This window comes from Strix aluco, chromosome 36 (assembly GCF_031877795.1).
Source record: "Strix aluco isolate bStrAlu1 chromosome 36, bStrAlu1.hap1, whole genome shotgun sequence".
NCBI lineage: Eukaryota > Metazoa > Chordata > Aves > Strigiformes > Strigidae > Strix > Strix aluco.
The window spans coordinates 434,892-447,280 of NC_133966.1; the positions used below are offsets into that span (position 1 = coordinate 434,892).

The following is a 12,389-nucleotide window of genomic DNA, read 5'->3' on the forward strand; positions in this document are numbered from 1 at the left end:
TGCTCTCACTACGCTCTTGCTACCTTAGCTCTTACTTCATGATAAGCAAATCAGCAGCTAGACGGTCATCAACCCTCTCTTCTACAAAAAGTTCTATCCATCTTAGCACTGCCTTACAGTCTCTTGTCTCTCTTCGAAGGCCTGTTTCTCCTCCAAGCCTTGCTGCTTCTCCGGGCCGGTGCAGAGCAGAGTTGTCACTTCTCCAAGCCAGTGCGGGACAGAGCTCCTGGCTGGCTCACCAAGCTGTTCTTCTGGATAGAGGTCTCCACCTTTGCCGAGCTCCCCAGAGTGAGCTCTCTGGCTGAGCAGAGCTCAGCTGATCGGCCAATGTCTATTTGGCTCTTAAGTATTGAATCTCCCACAGCTGTGCAGGGCTGGCAGGCCAGTGCCAACTTGCCTCTGAATCACAGAATCACAGAATTATCTAGGTTGGAAAGGACTTTGAAAATCATCTAGTCCAACCTTTAACCTAGCATTGGCAATTTCCAACTACAGCATATCCCTCAGTGCTATGTCGACCCTACTCTTAAACACCTACAGGGATGGAGACTCCACCACCTCCCTGGGCAGCCCATTCCAATGCCTAACAACCTGTTCTGTAAAGAAATACTTCCTAATATCCAGTCTAAACCTTCCCTGGCGCAATTTGAGGCCATTCCCTCTTGTTCTATCACTCATTACTTGGTTAAAGAGGCTCATCCCCAGCTCTCTGCAACCTCCTTTCAGGGAGTTGTAGGGGGCAATGAGTTCTCCCCTCAGCCTCCTCTTCTCCAAACTAAACAACCCCAATTCCCTCAGCCGCTCCCCATCAGACCTGTGCTCCAGACCCTTCACCAGCTTCGTTGCCCTTCTCCGGACATGCTCAAGTCATTCAATGGCCTTTTTGTAGTGAGGGGCCCAAAACTGAACCCAGTCATCGAGGGGCAGCCTCACCAGTGCCAAGTACAGGGGCAAGATCACTTCCCTGTCCCTGCTGGCCACGCTATTTCTGATACAAGGCAGGATGCCATTGGCCTTCTTGGCCACCTGGGCACACTGCTGGCTCATGTTCAGCTGGCTGTCAATCAACACCCCCAGGTCCCTCTCTGACTGGCAGCTCTCCAGCCACTCCTCCCCAAGCCTGTAGCGCTGCTGGGGGTTGTTGTGGCCCAAGTGCAGCACCTGGCATTTGGCCTTATTGAAGCTCATACAGTTGGCCTCAGCCCATCGCTCCAGCCTGTCCAGGTCTCTCTGCAGATCCTCCCTACCCTCGAGCTGATCAACACTCCCACCCAACACATGATTTGACTCTTAACATATTGAATCTCCCACAGCTCTGCAGAGCTGGGACTCCCACAGTCCCACACTTTCCTATGCCTGTGGCTGTTTCTCTGCAGATTTTAACCACCACCCCTGCTTCTCCACCTCACTCTGACCTCATGCTGTCCCAACACTTACTGATGACTCTCTGTCCTCAATGACTGTCTTCAACTCATGTTCTGTGGTCTGACAATGGCTGTGATATCCCCATACCATGTGCAACTTCTTCCAAAGGCCTGCTAATGCTCCTCAGTAGCCTAAAGATGTCGCAGTCCCCAGCCTCAGATGAATCCTCTATTTAGCCCCATGTCCCAGCAGTGAACTACACATCCTCCTTCTTCTTCTGCCTCAAAAGCAAAACTCAACCTATTTCACCTCAGTGTGATGCAGTCCCACCCCCTGCTAATTCCCATCTTCTTCCTGCCTTTTACACACACCACACACACTGCCACACACCCACCTCTCTCTCCCTGCACTCCCATGTGTCCCACAAACCCTTCTGCTTCCCCTGCAGTGATGGCACCTCAGTGCAGGAGGTTTGTGCATCCTCCAGGCTGATGGATGTTTCCTGAGGTCCATCCAAGTGTGGGGAGCAAAGGAAGAAATGAGAGGTGTCTCAGCCTCCCCATCAGCCCCAGGGCTGAGGACCAGCCATGACATGAGGAGACAGAGTCCAGTATCTCCCTGTGTCCCCTGCTCCTGTCTCCAAGGAATCCTTATTGTCTACTCCCAGCAAGCCCCTCTGTGCCAGCTCCTCTCCTTGGAAAAGATTCCTGTCCCAGAGGCTCCTCAGGCTTCTCCAGTTGTCCCAGCAACAGAGAAACTTTCCCCAGTTTGATGCATTCAGAAATAGGTTTCTCTTGGTCATTTATTTCCCCTAGAAGCAGAGTGCTGCTCCTTCTCTCTTCTCTGGGGATTTCCCTGCCCCCAGATAAACTTTCACCAGTGAAATGTTTCCGTGCTGACCTGACCTGTCCTTGCTACCACCTCCCCATGCTCTCAACAGGGCCCTGAGCTGTGGTGGTGCAGCTCTGTAGAGCGAGTGGGCTGTGGTGCCTGAAAGCCATGGGGTGACAGTCCCAGGCAGATCCCTGTGATCATTCACCATCTCCGGGGGAACTGGGTACCCACAGGGGAAGGCTCAGCCCAGGCCCATTCCCTAATATCACCCCATGCCCTACTCCCATGGAGAACCCAGGCACAACAGCTTGGCCCTGTGGGGACAATTTCTTCAGCCTGATCTCAGCTTTGGAACAAGAGCCCAACCTCCAGACATTGAGGAAATCCCCTTTTATTACAGAGATGCCACATGGGAGGCCAGCTGTACCATCGTGCCAGACACACGAGAACAGACCTCTGGGTCAGACAGGCTGGTTCATGCCTCTGGAGAAGTGGAGTGGGTGCAGACATGAACAAACATGGTTATGACAGATAAAATGCCCAAAGTGCAGCAGGTTCCCGTAATGAATGTGAAATCCCTTCTGAAGAGACATGGGCAGGTCAATGGTGCTAAGAAAGAGCTGATTGAATCAGCTTCTTCAATGTCTCTTTAAAATCCTGGTTCCTCATGCTGTAGATGAGCGGGTTCACTGCTGGAGGCAGCACCGAGTACAGAAATGACACCACCAGGTCCAGGGATGGGGAGGAGGTGGAGGGGGCTTCAGGTAGGCAAACGTGCCAGTGCTGATAAAGAGGGAGACCACAGCCAGGTGAGGGAGGCATGTGGAAAAGGCTTTGTGCCGTCTCTGCTCAGAGGGGATCCTCAGCACAGCCCTCAAGATCTGCACATAGGACACCACAATGAAAACAAAACACCCAAGAGTGAAACAGACACTAACCATGAGAAGCCCAACTTCCCTCAGGAAGGAGTGTGAGCAGGAGAGCTTGAGAATCTGGGGGATTTCACAGAAGAACTGGTCCACAGCATTGCCTTGCCAGAATGGCATTGAAAATATATTGGCTGTGTGGAGGAGAGAATTGAGCAACCCAGTGCTCCAGGCACCTGCTGCCATGTGGACACAAGCTCTGTTGCCAAGGAGGGTCCCGTAATGCAGGGGTTTGCATATGGCAACGTAGCGGTCATAGGACATGATGGTGAGGAGACAAAATTCTGCTGAGATCAAGAAGACAATGAGAAAGACCTGGGCAACACATCCTACATAGGAGATGTCCCTGTTGTCCCAGAGGGAATTGGCCATGGCTTTGGGGAGAGTGGTGGAGATGGAGCCCAGGTCAAGGACGGAGAGGTTGAGGAGGAAGAAGTACATGGGGGTGTGCAGGTGGTGGTCACAGGCAATGGCGGTGATGATGAGGCCATTGCCCAGGAAGGCAGCCAGGTAGATGCCCAGGAAGAGCCAGAAGTGCAAGAGCTGCAACTCCCGTCTGTCTCTGAATGCCAAAAGGAGGAACTCAGTGATGTAGCTGCCGTTGCACATTTGGTCACTCATGGTACGAGGGTCTGTTCATAGAGGAAAAAGCATCAATAAGTTAGGACAGATTTCTCATTTCTCTCTATTAAGTTTTTCATGGGTATGTTGGAGAACACAGAGATGCCCTGGGAAAGCTGTGCCCTTCTGCAGGACAGGCTGCAGCCCAGCAGGACCCCACTGGGAAAGAGTCAAATTTCCTAAAATGGGGTGTCCTGAAGGGTGAACTGGCTCATTTTTATCACCATGAGCCTGCAGATTACGAGGGCACTTGGACATTTTACTCCCATTCAAACATCTGCATGGCAGTCCCCACAGGTATTGCTCATGGGTGAACCCCACCCCATCCCAGAAAGTCCGGTGATACCAACATGGGGAGCAAAGGCAGAAGGGGAAATATGGAGAAATGCCACAGCACTGCTGTGAGGAGGCAAGACAGGGACAGAGGGTTGGGCTCTGCTGGGTGGGAGAGGAGACCAGGGGGTTCCTTTGGAGTAGGTGTCTGCACTGCAGGGGATGGCAGGGAGGTGCCTGAATTCCTCCTCCCAAGGTGTTTCCAGTAGCAGCTCCCTCTTACTCTCTGCCCATGTCTCTGCTGCCTGGAGCTGTCACAGCCAGGAGCTGCTTCTCTGTCCCCAGGTCTGCTCCCTGTTACTGCTCACAGCCCCCATCCCCCCCATTGTGTGCTCAGCTCTGCCCTACAGACCCATCCTGACAGCAGGGACCTGCCCAGGGCCATCTCTGTGTGTGCAGGGGCTCAGGAGAGGCCGAGACAAGTGCTAATGAAAACTGGGGTCTTAGTGCCTGCTCCAGAAAGGAGAAATAAATTGCCATCTCCCACTGCCCAGACAGCAAAACAAGAGAACACTTACTGTGTTATGAAGATTTCTCCTCCTTTGAGCTCTCCGCACCCTCCCACTCCCATCTGCCTTCCACTCTCTGTGCTTGGATCCTCTGCCCTCGGTGCCTGCAGACAGTGCCCTCAGCCCTGCTGCGCTTTGCAGAGGAGCTGCTCCTGGGCAGAGCTGTCTCTCTGTAGCGCTGCCCACGTGCCCTGAGCTCCCTCTGTCCCAGGAGCCTGGCCCAGCTCCACAGCAGAGGACAAGCTCAAGGCATTTTAATGACCCCTCAGGTGGGTTTGGTGTCGAGTCCATGAACCTCAGACACTGAGAAGCTGCTGAAGAAATCTCTGAGGAAGTCAAAGTTACATTCAAACTCCAAATTTTCTTGTGGCTTTAATGGGTCCCACTGAGGGACACTGTTGACAAAGCCTCCCCAGGCTCCACTTAGAGCAGAAACGTGGAGGCAGTGATGGCAGGTAGGGAAAATTGAAGGAAAGGTGGCTCTGATGCTGAGGAAACCTGCATGTGTTTCATGAAGGCAAATGCCCAAGCCCTGACCCCATTACCCAAAGGGCCAAGCCGTGACCCCCAGCCCCTGGGAAGGGAGATCCTGTCCCTCACACACTGCTCAGGGCTCTTCCTGGGGCAGTGGACGATGGAGATGTGCACCTGCCAGGCTCCTGAGTAGGGACAAGGGGGCAATGAGGCCCCAATGCTGCAGGGGACTGTACCTCCTCATAGGCATCAGTGGCAGAAACAGCAGCCATGGCCAAAGTCAGGAAGAGGCTGACTTGGTTGGGGGCTTTCAGCTTTTCCACAACCCTCTGTCTTCTCCACCACAGGCTTTCCTGTGGTGTTGCATCACCTGCACCTCTTTCCCTGCAGGCTGTACTCACCCACCCAGCTGTCTCAACTTGCTCTCACTTGAGCATCTCTCTTCCTTTACTGATATCTCGCTTTCCTCCCTGGATCTTTCTTGAAACGTTGGGTTTTGGTTTTTGAAATCTTCCAAAAGCCTTACACTGATCCAGACTTCTCCTGGGTGATCTGTTACACCATAGTACTGCTCTTAGAGTGAATACTATTTCTCCCTGTGTACGGCCTGGACTTTCCCAGTTGCACTTTCTGGCATTATTTTGTTCTCATGCTGTTTTCCACTATGAAGAAAGCTCCACCATCTCTGAAACCTCTCTTCAAGCACTCTCGGACTACCCCTATTCTGTCCAGAGTCTCCACACCAGTGAGCCCAGGGTGTTCAGCCTCTCTGTGCTGGTCATGTGCTTGAGGCCTCTGAACACCATCTTAGGAGATGTCTGGGAACCCTCCAAAATGTTTGCAGATGAAAACATAGTGATCATAGGCCAGAAAAGACAAAGTGAGACTTTTTAGCAGCGCCTGTAATGGCAGGAGAATGGGCTATAGTTTTAAACTGAAAGAGGGCAGATTTAGATTTGATATAAGGAAAAAATGTTTTACTTTGATGGTGTTGAGACACTGGAACATTTTGCCTAGAGAAGTTCCAGGGAGGAAGCATCCACAGCTTCTCTGGGTAACATGTTCCAGTGTCTCACTACATTCCCAGTGAAGAATTTCTTCCTTGTATCTAATGTAATTCTACCTTCTTTCAATTTAAAAATGTTTCCTCTGATCCTATCCCTACACTCATGATAAAGAGTCCCTCCCCAGCTTTCCTGTGGACACCCTTTAAGCACTGGAAATTCTCCCATGAACCTTATCTTCTCCGGGCTGAACAAGCCCAACTCTCTCAACCTGTCCTCATAAGGGAGGTGCTCCAGCCCCCAGATCATTGTTGTGTCTCCTCTGAACCCGCTCGAGCAGGTCCATGTCCTTCTGATGTTGGGGGACCCAGAGCTGGACACAATAATGTGGGTGGGGTCTCCCAAGAGTGGAGTAGAGGGGGAGAATCCCCTCCCTCGACCTGCTGGCCAGACTGCTCTTGATGCAGACCAGGACACTGTTGGCTTTCTGGGTTGTGAGCAGACATTGCTGGCTCATAGTCAGTTTTCCATCCACTACTACCCCCAAGTCTTTATCCACAGGGCTGCTCTCAAGCCACTCATTGCCCAGCCTGTATCTATGCAGAGGATTGCCCTGACCCATGTGCAGGACCTTGCACTTGGCCTTGTTGAACTTCATGAGGTTTCATGAGCCCACAGGATGTGCAAGTATCTACTGGAAAAGTAAGGTGAGCCAAATCAGCTCCTGGAGAAACTGTGGGGTCTTGGGTGTCTGGTACCGATAAGGCCATAGGTCTTGACCCAGAGCACAAATTGTACTGTATGGATGAGAGCATCAAGAATGCATGGACCTGTGTCTGGGGATGGACGAGAAGTCAGCTGAGAGCTCAGGGGTCAACATGAGAGGGAAGAACAATATGGGCAATGCTGTGGTGGGTGGATGTCTGCTCCAGACCTCCTGATAGGGAAAAGGAAGTCAATGAGGCCTTCTTCAGACAGCTGGAAGAAGCCTCATGTTTGTAGGCCCTGGCACTGATGGAGGACCCACACTATCCCCATATCTGCTGAAGGGGCAACAGAGCAAGGTGCAAGCCACACAGGCTGCTTTTGGAGCTTGTTGGCTTCTCCTGAGAAGGGTGACTGAGGAGGCAGTGAGGTGAGGTGCCCTATGGGACTTCATCCTTACAAACAAGGAAGAGGTGGTAAGGGATGGAACAGTCAGAGGTGAGAAGGTAGAGCTGAGGCTCCAGAGAGAAGGGAACAAGGCTTCATGAGAGCAGGCTTTGGCCTGCTGAGGGACTTGATTAGAAGAGTCCCATGGGATACCACCCTGCAGAGAAGAGGGGTGCAGAGAGCTGTTTGATGGTCAAGGATCTCTTCCAGCTCCAGAAGGCTCCAACCTGACATGCAGGACATGATGCAAAGGTGGTAGGAGGCTGGCAGGGATGAGAAAGGAGCTTCTGACTGAAATGAAGCATGAAGAGGCAGCACAGAGAAGGTGGAAGCTGGCTGCCTTCCAGCATCAACGGTTCTGTAAGAGAAGCAGGCAACAGAGAAAACCACCCTGGCTAAACAGGGAGCTTTGGCTGCAACTCAGGGAGAAAAGGAGAGTTTACAGCCTTTGGAAGAAGGGACTAGCCACTCACAGTGATTACAAAGACGCTGTGAGGCTATGCAGGGTGGAAATCAGGAGGTCTAAAGCCCAGCTGGAAATTACTCTGAGTTCAGCAATCAAGGATAACAAGAAATGTTTCTATGTCAGTAGCAAAAGAAAGACCAGGGAGAGTCTCCATCCCCTGCTAGATGCAGGAGGAAACATGGTCACAAGTGATGAGGAGAAGGCTGAGGTCCTTAATGCCTTCTTTGCCTCAGTCTTTAATAGCAAGAGCAGTTGTAGTGAGGGAATCCAGCCTCCTCAGCCAGAGGACAGAGACTGGGAGAACGACCCCCCTACAATCCAGGAGGAGAGAGTCAGTGACCTACTGCATCACATAGACATACACAAGTCTGTGGGACCAGATGGGATACACCCAAGGGTGCTGAAGGAGCTGGCTGGGGTGCTCACCAAGCCGCTTTCCATTATTTCCCAGCAGTCCTGGCTGACCGGGGAGGTCCTGACAGATTGGAAACAGGCCAATGTGACGCCCATCTATAAGAAGGGTCTGAAGGATGATCCGGGAAATTACAGGCCTGTCAGTGTGACGTCGGTGCCCGGGAAGTTGATGGAGCAGCTCATTCTGAGTACCATCACACAACATATGCAGGACAACCAGATGATCAGGCCCAGTCAGCATGGGTTTATGAAAGGCAGGTCCTGCTTGACAAACCTGATCTCCTTCTACGACAGGGCGACCTGCTTATTGGATGAGGGAAAGGCTGTGGATGTTTTCTAACTTGACTTCAGTAAGGCCTTTGACACTGTTTCCCCCAGCATTCTCCTGGAGAAACTGGCTTCTTGTGGCTTGGATGGGCACACGCTTCGCTGGGTAAAAAACTGGCTGGATGGCCAGGCCCAAAGAGTTGTGGTGAACGGAGTTAAATCCAGTTGGTGGCCGGTAACGAGTGGTGTCCCCCAGGGCTCGGTTTTGGGGCCACTCCTGTTTAACATCTTTATTGATGATCTAGATGAGGGGATCGAGTGCACCCTCAGTAAGTTTGCAGATGACACCAAGTTGGGTGGGAGTGTTGATCTGCTTGAGGGTAGGGAGGCTCTGCAGAGAGACCTGGACAGGCTGGAGCGATGGGCTAAGGCCAACTGTAGGAGTTTCAATAAGGTCAAATGTTGAGTTCTGCACTTGGGCCACAACAACCCCCAGCAGCGCTACAGGCTTGGGGAGGAGTGGCTGGAGAGCTGCCAGTCTGAGAGGGACCTGGGAGTGTTGATTGACAGCCGGCTGAACATGAGCCAGCAGTGTGCCCAGGTGGCCAAGAAGGCCAATGGCATCCTGCCTTGTATCAGAAATAGCATGACCAGCAGGACAGGGAAGTGATCTTGCCCCTGTACTCGGCACTGGTGAGGCCACCCCTCAATGACTGTGTTCAGTTTTGGGCCCCTCACTACAAAAAGGCCATTGAATGACTTGAGCGTGTCCAGAGAAGGACAACGAAGCTGGTGAAGGGTCTGGAGCACATGTCATACGAGGAGCGGCTGAGGGAACTGGGGTTGTTTAGTCTGGAGAAGAGGAGGCTGAGGGGAGACCTCATTGCCCTCTACAACTCCCTGAAAGGAGGTTGCAGAGAGCTGGGGATGAGTCTCTTTAACCAAATAATAAGTGATAGAACAAGAGGGAATGGCCTCAAGTTGCGCCAGAGAAGGTTAGACTGGATATTAGGAAGTATTTCTTTACAGAACAGGTTGTTAGGCATTGGAATGGGCTGTCCAAGGCAGTGGTGGAGTCCCCATCTCTGGAGGGGTTTAAGATTAGCGTCCACATAGTGCTGAGGGATATGGTGTAGTTGGGAACTCTTAATGTTGGGTTGATGGTTGGACTGGATGATCTTCAAGGTCTTTTACAACCTAGACGATTCTGTGATTCTGTGATTCTGTTCTGTGACTCTGTGCTGGAGAGAGCCATTGGGGTGTGTGTGTGTGTGTGCTTGTCTGTATGTGGGGGAACAGGGGGACAAGGGGATCCTGGGGCCAGGTTCTGGAGAGACAAATGGTGTAAGACCTGCTCTTGGAGGGATCCATTTTGTCTGTATGTCTATGTAGGTATATGTCTTCGAGTAACAGAGTACAGCAATCCAACAACCCACCCTTTTTTCCCTTTCTCTATTGACCGTGGTGTTGACTGGCCTAGAAACCTTTCCTTGCCCCACTGGTCTTCCCTTGATGACAATGCCTGTGTGTGGGGCAAGGAGGCTGGGTCAGTGCAGGGACAGGGCTGGCTCTGACAGGGGCCAGGAAGCAGCTGCCAGGAGGTGACAGAAAGGACAGTTGACAAAGGAGAAATTTATAGAGATTGACTTCATTGTTTTTAGGAAGGCAAAGCTTGCCTGGAGCCGGTGGTGGCAAGGAAAGTCAAGAGCACAAAGATGGGCTTCAGTGGCTCATAAGGGAGCAAGAATGAACAAGGGAAATGCAGGGCTGCTGCTGAATAGGGAGGGTGATTTAACAACAGCAGACACAGGTGGGGCTGGAGGACTCAATGCCATCCTTGCCTGAGTCTTTACTGAAAAGGTCTCCAGGCCTCAATGCTCAGGGAAAGGGCTAAACGAGCAGGAGAGCACGTACTGGCAGGAAGCTCAGGAAATGCAGCAAGGACAAGTGACAGTGTGTGACCCTGCAGGACATCCCCCTGGCAATGGCACAGGCTGGGGGCTGCCTGGCTGGGAGAAGCCCCGTGGGAAAGGTCTTGGTGGGTTGGGCAGGAGGCAGCCGTGTGCCCTGACAGCAAGGGAGGCCAGCTGCCCCCAGGGCTTGATGGCCAGGAGTGAGGCCAGGAGATCAAGAGAGGGCATTGTCCACGTTGCTGCGTCCGGATTTCAGACCCCCAGGACAGGAATGATGCTGACAACCTGGAGGGGGTTTGGTGAATGGCCCCCAAGATAGGCCGGGGCTGGAACACTTTGCCTGTGAGGAGAGGCTGAGGTAGCTGGTCTTGTTCAGCCTGGAGAAGGGAGGTCTGAGGGGGACCTCAGTGCAGCCTGGCAGCACCTATGAGGTCAGTGACAACAAAATCATACCCTTTCCATCCAGCTCCCCTTGGCCTGCCTCTCCCCTTCCTCACTCTCCTTGCCTTGTCTCTGCTGGCATGAGCAGTTTTGCGATGTACGTCTTGTTGCCAAATTGCCTGGGCCAGCTACTGGCTAATCAGGATCCTGTAACAGGAGTGGCCTCATAATCAACATCACAATTTGTGGTGCCTTTGCCTGTCTATCCCCATCCACTCCCTTGACTCCTCATCGTTGCTTGACCCCATGTTCAATAGCCAAACCCAGCCCCTTCACTGGCCTTTCCCTCTCCCCTGCCCCACGGGTTGACAGAGCCAGGGTGGGACGTGTCGCGTTCAGGCTTTGCAGTGCTCATGCAGAATTATTGCAACAAAGTCAGCGCTGAGATCAGACTCAGTGCTGTGGAGCAGACCCCAGCAAGAAATAGCACCATTCAACAGTAGATCTGCAGGGGTGGTAATCATGTTGGTTTTGCAAGGGGGGCTTCTGTCCATTTACTAAAATGATCTGCTACTACCAAGATGCACTTGGTGTTTCAAGCTGTCACTGGCAGAGGTCCCAGAAATTCAATCTGCTGTTGGGGCCATGGGCCTCCACTCTGTTGTTGCTGGGCTGAGGCTTTTACTCCAGTGTAATCTGCACTGGTCACGGCACAAGACAGACACCTCCTACCCCAGAGGTCTACATCCTTCTTTGTGTTAGGCCAGCACTCACTGTCCTTCACTCTGCTCAGAGTGTTTGCCTCAGCTCATGGATGAGCTTGATGAGATTCTCCTTGAATATTCTTAGGCACAATCCAATGCTTATTGCCTTCTGCATCTACCGCATAAGAAATATTCCTGGGGGGGCCATGAAGGTCTGTGGGACAAACAGTGTCATGAGGTCACTTCACATTGACAGTAACGTCACCTGGGAAACCACCTGCATTCAGCACTGGGAGCTGTTTCCTTGAACCAAGGTCCCTGATTCCATTCCACATGCCGGGGGGAATCTCACACGAGTGCAGAGCAGGGTGATCACCACAGGGCTGAGGGGCCTCCCAGCCTCTGGCAGTGGCACCAGGAGGATAGAAAGACACTATGACTCCTGCAACGCATTGCCTCTGCATGTGCAAGGGAAGGACTCGTGTATCTGAACACCCCTGTGTGTAAGATGAGTGCATGAGGCCAGCTGAGATGTGGACACCTGGCAGAGCCCTGACACTTCTGTGTGTGTCTCCAGGAACAACCCCCACTCTCCCAGGGAGACTCATCTCAGATGCCTTGTACAGACTCATTGCACGTGCTCCTGTTCGCTATATCACCCTCGCCTGTGATTCTGCACCGTGCCCTCAAAAGTGTAAGAGCAATTGGAGAGGTTCTGGGGTCCATGGAAAAGGCAGATGTCAAACCCATCTTCAAGAAGGACAGGAATGAGAATTGGGAGAACTACAGGCTGGTCAGCTACCTCCATCCCTGGGAAGGTGGTGGGACACATCCTCCTGCAGCCATTTTCAGGTAGTTGAAGGAGAAGCAAGGGATTGCTGAACCAAAACAGGCAGGGGAAAGAAGGGCATGTTGTGCACATGGAATTTTGCAAGACCGTTGACATGGTCGTCCATGGAATCTGTATAGCCAAGTTGGTGCTACCTGGGCTGAAGAAGTGGGTGTTACAGTGGGTGGGAAGTTGGC

The 12,389-nt window shown here is 52.3% G+C and overlaps 1 pseudogene; it reads right to left on the minus strand.

The window, feature by feature from the left end:
* Nucleotides 1-2,808: 2,808 nt before the first annotated feature.
* Nucleotides 2,809-3,389, minus strand: LOC141917260 (olfactory receptor 14A16-like; annotated as a pseudogene).
* Nucleotides 3,390-12,389: the final 9,000 nt, after the last annotated feature.